Source organism: Camelus ferus, chromosome 11 (assembly GCF_009834535.1).
Source record: "Camelus ferus isolate YT-003-E chromosome 11, BCGSAC_Cfer_1.0, whole genome shotgun sequence".
In the NCBI taxonomy this organism is placed as follows: domain Eukaryota; kingdom Metazoa; phylum Chordata; class Mammalia; order Artiodactyla; family Camelidae; genus Camelus; species Camelus ferus.
In genome coordinates, this window is record NC_045706.1 from 3,996,103 (window position 1) to 4,009,547 (window position 13,445).

Consider the following 13,445-nt stretch of genomic DNA (forward strand, 5'->3'; position numbering starts at 1 on the left):
TCCAGACACCTGTAAGAGGGCACTGAAAGGCTGTGACGTGGCTGCACAGGACCCTGTGAGGGCTGACACTTCCTAGCACGAATGTGTGTTTAATTTATTATGTGACCACTTCAAATGGATTGCAGATACTGCCTGAATGGCTGGCTGTATTTGCATACCTTGTATTTACAACTGGCAGATAAAAAACTCCTCTGAGGTAGGGACTGCAGGCGCGTCTATTAATAAATCACTAGCAGGAGAAGGAAAAATCAGAAAGGGTTTCAAGCCTCATATTAGAAATAATTAGGTTCAGCGATATAAACACACAGTTGTAGGGGGAGACAGGCACACAGAAGGAGGTCCTGGTTCTCCTCTCTGTGTGAAGGTAGGGGCCCTCCGCAGCCCTACCTCCTCAAGGGGACGGTGGCTGGGCAGAGTGGTGCCCTGTGACACACCATGTGGAGGATATGCAGAGGGCAGCCCCCAAGAGGTGGATGATCTCATCCAAAAGGCTGCTGGGCACCCACTGGGTGGTGTCCTGTACATGCACATGGCACCTGCTGGCCTGGCCCCTCTCGACGGCCCCAGACGATTTCAAGAGGATGGGCAAGGGAAGATGTGCTTGTGGTTAACGTCCCTCGTAGCCCTGAAATGAGGCTACGGAACAGTCAGCCCTGCACCATACTAAAGCCAAGCCCGGCTTGAGGCCGGGAGGCAGATGGCCACAGAAACTACAGCCCAAGTGTCCCTTTTATGGCACAGTGCACCCTTGCCCACCCTCAGTCAGACGTCCCCCTCTTGGGAAGTTTGGGGAGAGGCATGACTGGCAATGGGCTGAATAATAAGAAGCCTCCATCCATGACGTTCCCTGTCCTTCAGGATGAGCCTCTGTGGCCCCCGGTGCCCTGAAGGTTTGGGACTAGGCGTCAGAGCTGGAAGTGGAGAGGATGACGTCAGTGCCTGCAGTGCTTCCTCCACACTCTGGCTCTTCTTACAAGGTGGTCCCTCCCTACAATCCCCCCCCACCCCACGGCACCTTCTTCCTACACTGAAGACCCCAGTTTCATTTTCGTTGTGACAGTGCTGGTGAACTGATGGGCCAAAGGTGGTTGAAAGAAAAGTAAATGAAACATCAAGGGTGAATTATCCAGCCTAGAAGTTATCCAGAATTTTGGGCTAGAATTAGCCAGCCTAAAATTCTGAAATGATCATTGTTTAGTTCTAACATCAAGGGATTTTTCCCCCAATATAGTTTTTATCAGGTATCTTCCAAATGGATTGGACATGTACCATGAATTCCTGTATCCTCTTTTTGGGGAGAAGGAGGGGGACTCCTCTACAGTGAGTAGGGCACAGTCCCTGCCCCGACTCCGCCCTGCAGCCATCATTCTCTGTCCCAGCACCCTGCTCCATGCCTCAGGGCACCTCCCAGTGGTACCCGTTTCCTTGCGGCTGCTTCCTGTGGGTGCCCGGCAGGGAGGGTGCATGCAGAGGGCACACGTGCCTGGGCCCAGTCACACCCAGCTCCCTACACAGGGCTTCCTACTGGTGACACTCCTGGAAGAGCGCCTGACAGGCAGGACGCACCTGTAAGCCTCTGCTATTAGAAGGCGAGGAGGTCCGTATGTACACCTGAACAAACGCTTGTGGAAAGCAGGAGGACTAGAAGTCAGCTCCTGTTGCTGACTCCAGGAAGCGGCACAGAGAAATAAAAGCCGGAAAGGCAGAAAGAGCCTCTGCCGGGGGCCTTCCTAGACCCACACTCAGAAAGCTTGCAGTCGGGTGAAACGTTTGCCCGCACTGTGAGCACCAGGGCACTGGCTTGGTCCTAACCGGCTCTGCACCCCATGCCATGTCTCCAAAGACTTGCCCGGCTTGGCCAAGGCCGACGGCCACCTGCTCGCTCTCACTAGCCTCAGGTGCAGATGGAGGAGGAAAGACCCCGTCTCTGAGCCGGTCTGAACACACTTGCTCACCTGCCCACAGCTGCATGTATGTTTCCTCCGGACTGTTCCATTTCAGACCATGAACTGACAGACCGCTCCAGTCTGTGTGTCCAATAAATCCAAGAATATGAGGCCAAGTTATAACTTTCACATCATCAAAGGGCCCAAAAGGATGTTTGTTCTCAGACTTCCTGTATGAAAATTGCAACACTATCACTTTAAGCCTCTGTTTAAAGCATTCTCATACTCGCAAGAGAGAGACAGAGAGAACTTCTGCACAATGGAAAATCCGTAAAACTTTTTTTCTTAAAAAGTGACAATGTACGAAAAGGAAACCATCAACTAACTAATTTGCAAGCAGGATGAGCTGAGTGTTCATGAACATCAGCCCCCTCCTCAGAGTCATCTCCGTACCCTGCTCCTCCTGACCCCTCCCCACAGCCACCTCCTCTCTGAGGAGAAAGACAGGAATTGACATCAAATCCATTTAGAAGCTAACTATTTAAAAATACACCTTCAAAAAAACCCTCCACATTAGAAATAAACTGATTATTTCAAGTTTCTTTCCAGGCTAGGAAATTCACCCGTTTCATTTGTTTTTCTTTCAGCCACTTTTGAGATGTTAGGTCACCAGAACTACCAGACTTAAAACAAAACAAAACTCCCATGTGCAAGAATGGCTGTTCTCAGAAGAGGCTTAAGGTATCCTTGCCATCACCAAAGGCGGGTCCCAGAGAGAAAACAGCGCAGCGGGGAAGGCAGAGCAGCCCGCAGTGGGGGAACCTAAGCGTCCTTCTATCTTCCACGAGCGTGTGTTCAAGGAGTATTTCCGTTGCGTGGCCTTCTCGGGTTGACAGGCAGAGCCGACAGCCAGCACTTCACGGAGCACATCAGAGAGAAGCAAATTGTCCTTGGAGATACAGACACAAGCAGAGACCGGGGGTCCTAGATCACCAACAGGAGCAAGAGGTCTGAAGCACGAGGCAAACATCGCAGGCACACCCCCCACACGGGGCTGTCCCCGCGTGGTCCCCGAAGTGGGAGGGGGAAGGATCCTTGGCCAGAGGAAACCTGAGCGGGAGGAAGATGCCCTGGGGGCACTAGTCACAGGTCTTCTCACTTCCAAGTGAGGAGGAACCGGGGGCGAAGAGCAGCATGTTCTGCTCAGCACTTACAGCTCATTGTCTGCGAGGACTTAGAATACCGTTGTGGTGCTCACAAAAAGCAACACGCGTCCTCCTCAAAGGTAGGTAACAATAAACCACTTTTTACTTTGCTTTTCTGGTTTTGTCCAAACCAATTTTAAGCACGAATGCCAAACTTCCTGAAGGAGCAGGGCCCCTGACCCAGGACCACAGGGGCAGCGGACGTGCGAATTTCCAAAGCCGGCTGCCCGAGGGACCCCTGCCTGGGCAGGGACTGTGACCCAGAGAGCGCCTACCTTGGCCCAGGGCCAGTGACCGTGCCAGGGAGGCCGCTGTGGGTGCTCAAGCTGAGGTCTTGCAGCCACAAGACGATGGGGCCGCAGGCCCAGCACCTTGAATTCTGGGCAACAGTGTCCCCATCACAGTGTCCCTCATTGAGCAGGATGTTCTAAGCAGGTATCCCCACCAGGTATAAACAGAATACTTAATTTTCTTTTTTAATCATTAGTTCTGAGCTGGAGGCGGTCACGTTTCCAAGCACTCAGTCACGGAAAGATTTTGAATACAAGGCTTGAGGCGCTGAAGAGCTTTTCAAAATTAAGTCTTTTCATTTTCCTTCCGTCATCCTTACCTGGGGTTTCCTGTCACCGCTGATCCATGGGAAACTGGGAAACTGTCGGCACGGATGAAACACCCCAAACGCTCATTCATTACCCTGAAGAACGCGGCGGACGGCGAAGGGGCTCCTGTGATCTGCGGAGAGGCCATGGGTAGGAAATCTGGAGACAAATCCATTTTTTACAGAATCCTCTCCCTTTAATGAGTTGGAAATATCGAATATTTAAGCTGAGGGAACACTGATCCCAGTGAAGCAGAGCAGTGATGCTGACGCGGACGGCACTGCGAACAGCCGCGCTCGCGTTCTTTTTCGAGCTGGGTTTTGACTCTGCCTCCCGACTCATCTGATCCCTCCACCCCGGCGGCCAGCGCGCGGCTCCTCATTTGTTGCAACATAAAAATCCCCTTAATATTTTGCATCATTTCATATCACAGGCAGGTAATGACACCCTCAGGAACAACCTGTCCGCCGTGTATGCTTTCAGCATCGCCGGCGTCTTCTGCAATTTCGTGAAGCTTGAAATGAGCCTTCGAGGTGCTGGGGGGAGGTGACAAAGTGCTGGTTTCAGGGCGCGCTGGTTTCACCCCCATGTGGCCCCACTGGTCCCGACAGCCCTTCACAGCTCGGCCTCTGCGATGGGGTCAGGCCGGCCTGGCCACTGGCCGGCACCTCCCCGTCACAGGCCCGGGGCTGAGCGCCAGCCTGGGGGTCCCTGCAGTGTCAAGGGTGGGAGCCCGCAGCCCCCTCCACCCGTAGGTCTTCCAAGTAGGGGGTCTTCTGAAGGACCGCTTCCTGCCAGAAGGACCATCCACCGCTCACCCTAGGGAAAAAGCAGAATAAAACCAAGACTCCAGCCACGATTTCCAGCGATTTTCATAGGTACCCTGCAAAGGACTTGGGGTTTTTCTGTTTGTTTGTTTTTTGGGTTTTTTAAAGCCCGTTTTGCTTAAGGTAACAAAAATGCTGGGGCTCTCCCGGGACTTTGACGCTAAGTGGTTCTGCGATGCTGCCGCAGACTCTATGAGTGTTTTGTCAGCTAGTCTGGGGCACGTAAAGTGTGTCACAAATGATGCGCTTTGACACCCGTCACCATGAGACAAACCCGCCCCAGCTCATCTCCTGCTCTGTAATTTTCCGTAAGTGCTGGATGCGGGCCGCCTCTCAGGCCAGGGGACAGGCAGCCTCCGGGTCACCGAAGTGGTTCTCCTCCCCGACGCTTCCTGTGTCCTCCGGTTCTCATTCGGGCAAAGAATTTCAACAGGGCTGAGTGGCCCTCTGCATCCACAGATCAGTCCTTTCCCGTTAGAGGCTCCTGTCTCCAGCTGACCCTGAGTCCGCCTGCTCATCAGACACATGCAAGTGTCACATGCCACCATCCATGGCTCTGCTCCAGGGACATGGACGCCAAGGGCAGCCTCCGACTCAGCCCTTGGTGAAGAAGAGGACAGACCCATGCATTTGTCTGGGGAAAAGCTGGGGAGAAGAGAGAACAGCATGCAGAAATGGGACATGTCAGGACCGGGAGTAATGACTCCTGCGTCCGAAAGGCAACAATTTCTGAGAATAGAGAAGAGGAAGGGACTCCTTGCTCCTGCAGAGATGCTGCCGGGAGCCCAGTGTCAGCACGATAGGAAATTTTATCAAATAGCAGGATAAATGTGGGGAAGGGGGAGACAGAGAGAGAGAAAAGTGTCACAATCAACCAAACAGCATAGAAACAGCTGGGTTCTCTGCCCTCCCCTGCCACACCCTCCCGCCCAAGACCTACCAAACTCGCTATTGAAAAGGGGTGAAAAAGTGAAAAAGCAGGAAAAGAAGACAAGACCCTGACACGGAGAAACACATAAAGCACACGAGATTGCAAGCACAGAACACACATCAGAATAAACCTGTCAGGTCACTGTATTTACTCCTCTGTCCCTCTCTGCCGGCTGGCCGCGTCATAAATCTCCCACGCAGGGAGAGAAGGTGGCGAGCGCAGGTAACATATCCTGAGATTTCAAACATAAATATGGAGGTGGGGTGGAAGGCAGGCTGCCTATAATGTGCCCGCCTCTTTGATAGGTTAATACGTCCTCATAGCATGAGGCCAAGGCGAGCCTGACACTTGAATCATTTATGGCTGGGGAGGAGGGGGATGGCAGCAGCCTTATTTTTTTTTTTTTTGGAAAAGAACCCACACGTCTTTATAAGCAGCGGGAGTGTCATTGACGGCGCTTGGGAGCATTTCGGCCATAAACCATGTGTTTGGGAGCCAAGCCATGTCTGTCCAGGAGTGATTATTCCAGCTCCAACTGGAGAGTGCCCGCCGTCCCAGCACGGGCCCCGCGGTGGGCCTCTCTGCCCATGTCCCCACGCAGAGTTCAGCCCAGCACGGTCCCTGGGAAGCTCGGTGGCATGTGTGCTGTCGAAATCCCTTTCCTCCCAGCAGCTGGGTGCAGTCTTGGCTGGGCAGCAGAGCCACTGAGACAATTGGGCGGTGGGTTCCACGTGAAGAGCTGTGATGGGAACAAAACCCTCTCTGCACTGGTTTCCTGCAAAGTCTCCCACTTCGGTTTGGTTAATTCCAGCCATAAAAGCTTGAAATAGGCCCCAGCTCTGGATCTAAACTGTGTGTTTGAGATGTGGCCAACCTCAGCGTGTTGCAGCACAAACCACTGACCGCTCAAGTGCTCTAGCCATTCCGGCCCCAGTACTTACTTCCACCCTCCCTCTGGCGTGTATGGAGCACTTGGATTGGGGCGGGTCCGGTCCCCGCCCTCGGGAGGCATGCCCTTTCTCTGCGCAGCGCAGCTGCGCTGTCTGAACATCACGGCAACAGCAGTGTGATTGGCGTCGGGTTGGTGAGGGCCATGGAGGTGGAGAGGCTGGAGGAGCAATGGATGAGGCTGGGGCCGGGTCCTCTCGACCCTGAATTGCTGCCCCAGTGTCAGAACCAGGCCTGGCCCCAGGTTTCAAGACACCCAAGCCCAAGCCATTTGCTACTTCGTGTCACAAAGGAAGAAGAAGACCAGAGGTGGGCTACCAGGACCAGCACCCCAGCTCTCACCGGGGATCTTTTTCTCCTCCTAAGTCTCACACCCCAGATCAACCTGCTTCTCCAGGAGCAGGGGGGCCCACCATGTTCCTCCACATCCTCCCAGTAGTTCACCTTCTCAGTCACCCCATGTGTGTCCCCAGAGTCTTCCCACCATGCTGTCACCCAGTCCGAGGACGTCCTCTTCCAGGGTCTGGGGAAGCCACATCCTCACCTGCCTTCCCTCTGCTCTCAGCTTCTCACCCTGAGCTCCGGCAAACGCCTCAGTGCTGCCCGGTGCTCCTCCCGCCCAAGGCATCCCGGACCTCCCATGGCCAGATCGCCCCTCCCCTCGAACACTTCTGGATGTTTCCAGACTGCACAATACACGTCTCTGCCAAGCTTCACAGCCAAGCTTCGTTAAGAGCTAGAGAGCCCGGCCCACCTTAGCACCAGCCCTGCGCTCTGGGCCCTCCCTCTTGCCCTGGGCATCGACGGCTTGCCTGCCACAGCTCGGGGGACGCTGCCCAGCTCTCCCCCTCCCCCTCCCATGTGCTGGGCTCCGACGGCACGACCACCCTCCTGTTGGGCCTTCCCCTTTGGCTTCAAGTCAGGGCTCTCCTGGCAGGACCTCTCCGGCTCCTGCTCAGTCTCCTCACAGCCTGTCCAGCTCTTTGGGGCCTCGCTTCTCTAAGTACCTCCATGAGCCAACAGGAGCCGCAGGAAACGCAGACTCTGGGGCCCCACCCTGGACACACGGAGTTCACGTCCGCATTTCAGCAGGACCCCCCAGGTGACCTGAACACACACCAAACTCTGCGAGGCTGTCCCAGAGCAGCATCTCCACTCTCAGGCAATCATAGAAGTCCCTGGGCCGTCGGGAGGTGCCCCCCTCGTGATTCCTCTCCCCGGCACCACTGGGGTTTCTCGCCCCATCCTTCCTACACAGCCTGCTTGCACAGCCCCAGGGCCTCGCCAGCACCTCTGCTGCTGACTCTCAGACCGTATCTCCAGCTTGGACTTCTCTCCCAAATTCCACGCACCCGCCTTATTAGTGTCCTGGAGCTGCTGGGACAAGGACCACAAACTGGATGGCCGAAAACAGCAGGAACTCGTCTCACAGCTCTGAGGCCTTAAGTCACAAATCACCATGTTGGGGGGCTTGGTTCCTTCTCTCCCAGCTGCTGGCCGCTGCCGACAACCCTTGACATCACTCCAATCTCTGCCTCTAAGGCCACTCGGCGTTCTCCCTGTGTCCTCTGGGTCTGTGTGTTCAGATCCTCTCTTCTTTTTCTTATGAAGACACCATCACTAGATTAGCACCCCCAAACCCAGGAGGACCTCATTATAACTTGATTGCATCTGCAAAGACCTTACTTGCAAATAAGATCACACTCAGAAGCACCAGGGATTAGGAGCTGAACGTAGCATTTAGGGGGAAGCAGTTCATCCCACACCACCATCCACCTCCCTGAAGGCTGCTTTGGGTGGTCTCGTGAACCGCTTAAATTTAGCTTGTCCAGAGCTGAGTTCATCGCTCCCTCTCTGGGACCCGCTCAAGTTTCTGTCTTCCCATCCCAGCAAAAGGACCTGCCATCCACCAAGACCTGGGCACCATGTCTGATTCCTACCTCCCCCCTGCACGGAGCTGCCAAGGCACTTTGCATCCCTCACTCTCTGCATCCCGCCGCCCTGCCTTGAGTGAGCTCTCCATCATCTCGGGCCTGAGCCACTGTACCGACTTCCCCTCTGGTCTCCTCACCTCCAGGCCAACTCCCCTGCCATCACCGTAGCCAGAATTCTCTTACTAAACACAAATCTGACCGGGGCACATCCCTGAAAACTGTCTTCCATGCTTCTGATGGAAGCCCAGACTCCTCTGTGGGGTTTCCCAAGTCCGAGACGTCCCACCCAGTCGGCTTCTGCTCCAGACTTGCCTCTCACGGCTTCTCCTCTTCATACACTACTCCTTCCCCAGCTGCACAGCCGGTGCCCCCTCCCCAGGCGGGCACTGCCTTCTCAGGGCCAGCGGGGCCTGGTCTGCTAAGTGTCAGCTGAAACACCACCTCCCCTGGGAACCTATCTCTGAGACTCCAGAGGAGCCTGGGCAGCTTTGCTTCCAAAGAGCCGAGTGTTCCCTCCCAACACGAGCGTTAGCCCACCGCACTGGAACTCCCTGCTCACTGCTTATCTCGCTATGTTACAGACTGCAGAACAGCAGGGAGTGATGGTCCTGGACCACAGAAAACCTCGTGCCCGGACAGTGACGTGAGAGCTGCTCGGGAGAAGTCTGTAACTGAATCAAACAGAAAGAAGCAAAGAGCGTCTCTCCTCGCATTCATAGTCAAGTTGCAGACTCAGCAGACTTCCTAGGACGATGAGCCTACTCAGGGAATACGGACTTCCCGGCTGAAATCAGTGCCTTGATAGTTAACTGCCTTGTAAACTGTTTTCTGAAGTGTGTAGCCTGGGAAATGTGCTTAACTACCCTGTTCACCATCTCCCCGCCGACCCCAGGGGAGAGGTGACACAGGGCCATCCCAGTAAGCAGCACTGGAAAACTGGATGATCCTCAAGCTTGCTTTGTTATTTTTTAGCAAAGCAAATTATTTTATCTGGTCCTTGGCCTTGTGATTGGAAGAGATAAACCAGTTAGTCTGTCATACGTTCTTCTTCGAATTATTTAAGAGAAAGCAAAGAACATGTTTTTTGATTCGCTCTACCCCCAAGGAGCCCTTTACCTAATTAATCCCCATAAAACCACTGTGAGTTAGGTGAAATGAGTTAAATGTCAGACCTAATCCACTGGGAGCCAGGGGACCACATCTCAAAAACCACCCTCCCAAATGGAGTCAAATCAGGGTCTCCACAGAGAGCTTCGCTGCTGAATGGGGCATGGAGGTGTGACTCCTCCCCTCCCCCGTGGCCCCTCCACAGCTCCGCCATCACAGTGACTGTTCCGATTTGTCTTCACGGCTGCCCCCAACCCCAGCCCACCACCCTGGCATCCCCACAGCCTAGCCCACGCCTGTGGCCTGGGGTAAGGGCTCAGGGGGAAGTCTCCGCCCGGGTGAGCAGAGTATTTGTAAGTGGTAATGATTAGCTGGTGGAAGCAGTAGACTTCTCCATTTTAAAGTTGTCCTGAAGCTCACATCTATGTCCCACATCTCCACAGTCTCTGGGCCTGCACCCCAGGGCATCTACCCTTGGGCCTGAGAGAAAGGAGAGCCCGCACGTCCCCGACAGCGCAGCACCTCCTGAGCTGGCGGCGTGCCTGCCCTTCGCATTCAGAACCCCCGTCAGATCACACTCACCGACCAAACAGGCCACAGCGGGTGATTCGCAGCAATGAACGCAGCACACGGCTCACGGCAGGGAGAGGTCGGCCTCGCGCACCCTCGCAAGGACGTCTGCACGGAAGTGGTGGCGAACAAAGCGAGCCCCACGCTGCAACACGGGAAGGAAAATGGATTTGAAAGATGAAGAGAAACCCCTAGAAGGGCAGAGCCACAGTGTAGGTCTCCAGGCTGCGGGATCCAGAAAGAAACAGAACCAACAGAAGTCCACAAGGAGGTGGCCTGGCCAGGTCACGCGGGGCCTCCTTGAGACAGTGAGACCCCCACGTCTCCAGGAAAGCACAGGACAATCTCGCGTCGGCTCAGGCCCACGGGCAGGCCCAGCGCTCTCTACATCTATCTGCAAACCCTCCCCAGTGCCACCCTGCTCCCCAGCCCCTGAAAAGGGGCCTCAGAAGCAGGGAAACAAGAGGAATGCCTTGCCAAGGACAGGCCTGGACTGCGTGCAGTCACGAGCAGGTGTAGGAGCAGTGACAAGGAGCTGGCTGGACAGCCTGCTGTCCGTCATGGCCCACCGCGGAGCACCGACGCTGTGGCGAGGGCCACCAAGCCTGAGTGCACAGCAGGCTAACAGCTTAAACAGCAATGTCCCACTGCAGGAAGGAGATGCGTCCATCCCCACAGTAACAGAAAACAAGCAAGCAAACCAACATACCCCCCCTCCCTGCTTCGTCATTTAAAATTTTTCACCACGTGCAACCAAGTGATGTGGTCTTGTGGCAGACACGGAATGTATCTCTCACATCCCCCGTCAAGAAAGGCCCTTCTGCTCAACTAGAGGAAGGCGGTCAGAAGACAGTCTCCACTTGCTAATTCCTCCCTGGCCGCCTCAGTCTGGGGCCAACATCAGGCTCTCTTGAGACTGGCCTTCAGCTAGTGATGTAGCAGAGACGGTAGCTGGAACCAAGGTCTGCTCGGAGCGACCCCCAGATAATGCCCAGCTAAGGCAGTAGCACTGGGGCGGGGCATTTCCACACAACACGGACGCCTCTGCTCCTGCTTGGTTGGCACAGATGCTCACTCTGCATCCCAGGCTGACAGCTTTCTGCACCTATGGCTTCTTCATGCATTTGCTCAGGTGTTCCACAAACACAGAGCACCCAGCACCTCTCGGACACAATGCTTGGCACAGGAGACAGATCTGGAAGAAGACAAGCCCCATGCTTCAAGCTGCTCATGGCGTAGCTGGGAAAAGACAAATGAATTATCACTGTATGCTGGGCATTGCATAGCAGCCACATCTAGTCACATCTTCTGCTTTTCTGGAACACTCCTCCCCTGGCTCACCAGTGTCCTCAGTGCCAGATCCAGCACTGTCCTCCCTCTTCTTCTGCTCCAAGTAGCAGCCAAGTTCTACACTGGAAGCTAACCTCCCCCCCGGCCCCATCCCTACCTCTGTGTTTTCCAGCTCCCCAACCTCTTGGGGAGTGCATCCAACCCTGTCACCCTCAACCCCTAGTCTGTGTGGAGAGTCTGTATGGAGAAGTCGTCACATCTGAGTGTCTCACCCGGCCCCTTCTGCTGCGTACAAGTCCTGCTTGCAGCTGCAGCAGGGGGATGAACAACTGGCCCCTCAAATTCAGCATGCCCAAAAGCAAAGTTGTGATCTTCCCTAAAGTGGGGAAACCCACAGAAATGATCCTAGATCCGTCCTCCTCTCTCACCTACTTCACAGGACTCCATCATCACCAGCTAATGGTGGTGTTGCTAGCTCCAAAATGCCCCGCAAATGTGGCGACTTTCCACTTCAACTTCCCACATCCAACTAGTTTGGATGATAATTAACACCAGTCAAAGTGATTCTGATGGATCCCTCCAGCCTCTCCCTCCTCCAGTCCATCCTATCCCAGATTCATCCTTTCAAAACACCGCTCACCTTCCTCCTCATACAAAGATGCAAAGGTAGTGTATAACTCCTTGTTGCACGGAGACCAGAGTCCACAGCCTGTGTCATGGAACTCGGCATACTGCACAGTTCGCCTGCTTCTCTTTCAACCGCTTGGCCCCCACTGGGCACAGGGTGACATTTAATAAACGTCACCCAGGCGTCACTGCTGTTGCTATGGTTAGTATTGCTATCGATCTTATTGCCTTCACACATACGCATTTTGCTGGAGCAAAATCCAGTCATTCGTTCATTCATTTACTCCAAACAACGGTTGGGCACTTGTTGTGTTCCAGACAAAACTCAGGCACTGGAGGTTCACAAGCAAATAGCACAGACTACACCCGGCCCTCGTGGAAGTGGCATTCTAGTTGGAGGAGACAGTCAGTAACAAATTAAAGGCAAGTGTATATTATTTCAAGACGAGAACAGAAAGGCAGGGGAAGAGGAGAGGGGGTCAAGGGCTTACTGTTTTATGCAGGGTGGCCAGGGAAGACGTTTCTGACCAAGTGACATTTGATGAGACACATAAAGAAAGTGAGACAACAGGCCAGCCGTGGGACCAGGTGAGGGAGGAGCATTCCAGGCAGAAGAAACAGCTGCTGCAAAGGCCCTGGGGTGGGAACACAGTGGGGGTTTCTGACGAGGATCAGCAAAGAGGCCACTGTGCTGAAATCAGAGAAGCAGAGAGGACACATAGAAGGTCAAGTCAGGGACGGTCAGAGAACCAGACCCTCCTAGGCCACGTAGGGTTTATCACCTTTTCTTCTGGGGAAGGATTCCAATGTCTAATATGTTTGGAAAGTTCTAAGAAAACTGAAGGATTTCTTGTGTCTTCATGACGCTAATGTCAAGGGGGAGCACCCACCAGCTCCAAACCTGCCTTCCTCGCTCAGCTCTTTGGTCACAGGACCCTCCATCCACAGCTCTATGTGGAAACCAATGTGGGAGTGTAAACTAGAGACATATCACTAACTCGCCTAATAGCACCTGAAGTTGTTAACCACCAAGGAATTCTGTTCCGATTGTACATAGAAATGTTTTTTCCTTTTAGTTTAATGTTTGCTTTCTACAGCAAACTTTGGAGCTTATAAATAGAAGGCGACCTTAATGTACGTATGCATGCATGCACGATTGTTTAAGACAGTAAGTCTGCTCTTGTTTTATGAGTCACTAGTCCGGGTAGGCGGGGGGCTCTCAGCCTTCTCATGCTTGCTTTCCTAAGGTCTAAGTGCTGCAGAGGCATTCAAAGTCCCTTCCCGTATTTCTCAGAAAGCTTTCATTTTAAGGTTATGGAAATTCTATGTACAATATGGCACAGCATAATCTACAAAACCTGCGACTCCAAATTTCAAAAAAATTAGCAAAAAAACCCAGAATTACTTTCTTAATCTACAGTAATTTTTTGTTACCACTCACTCATTAAAAACAAATACTTTGGGAAGCACAGAAAGAATATGGAAAATGTTTTTTGATATTATTTGAAAATAATGAAAACA

General features: G+C 53.5%; 1 long non-coding RNA gene across 2 annotated transcripts in view; it reads right to left on the reverse strand.

Moving 5' to 3' along the window:
* The window catches only part of LOC116666920, a 63,739-nt gene that overhangs the window by 29,813 nt on the left and 20,481 nt on the right, over positions 1-13,445 (reverse strand). For both annotated transcript variants that reach the window (XR_004323724.1, XR_004323723.1), the window contains exon 2: positions 10,020-10,152. This is a non-coding gene — a long non-coding RNA (uncharacterized LOC116666920). The remainder of the gene's footprint in view (positions 1-10,019; positions 10,153-13,445) is intronic.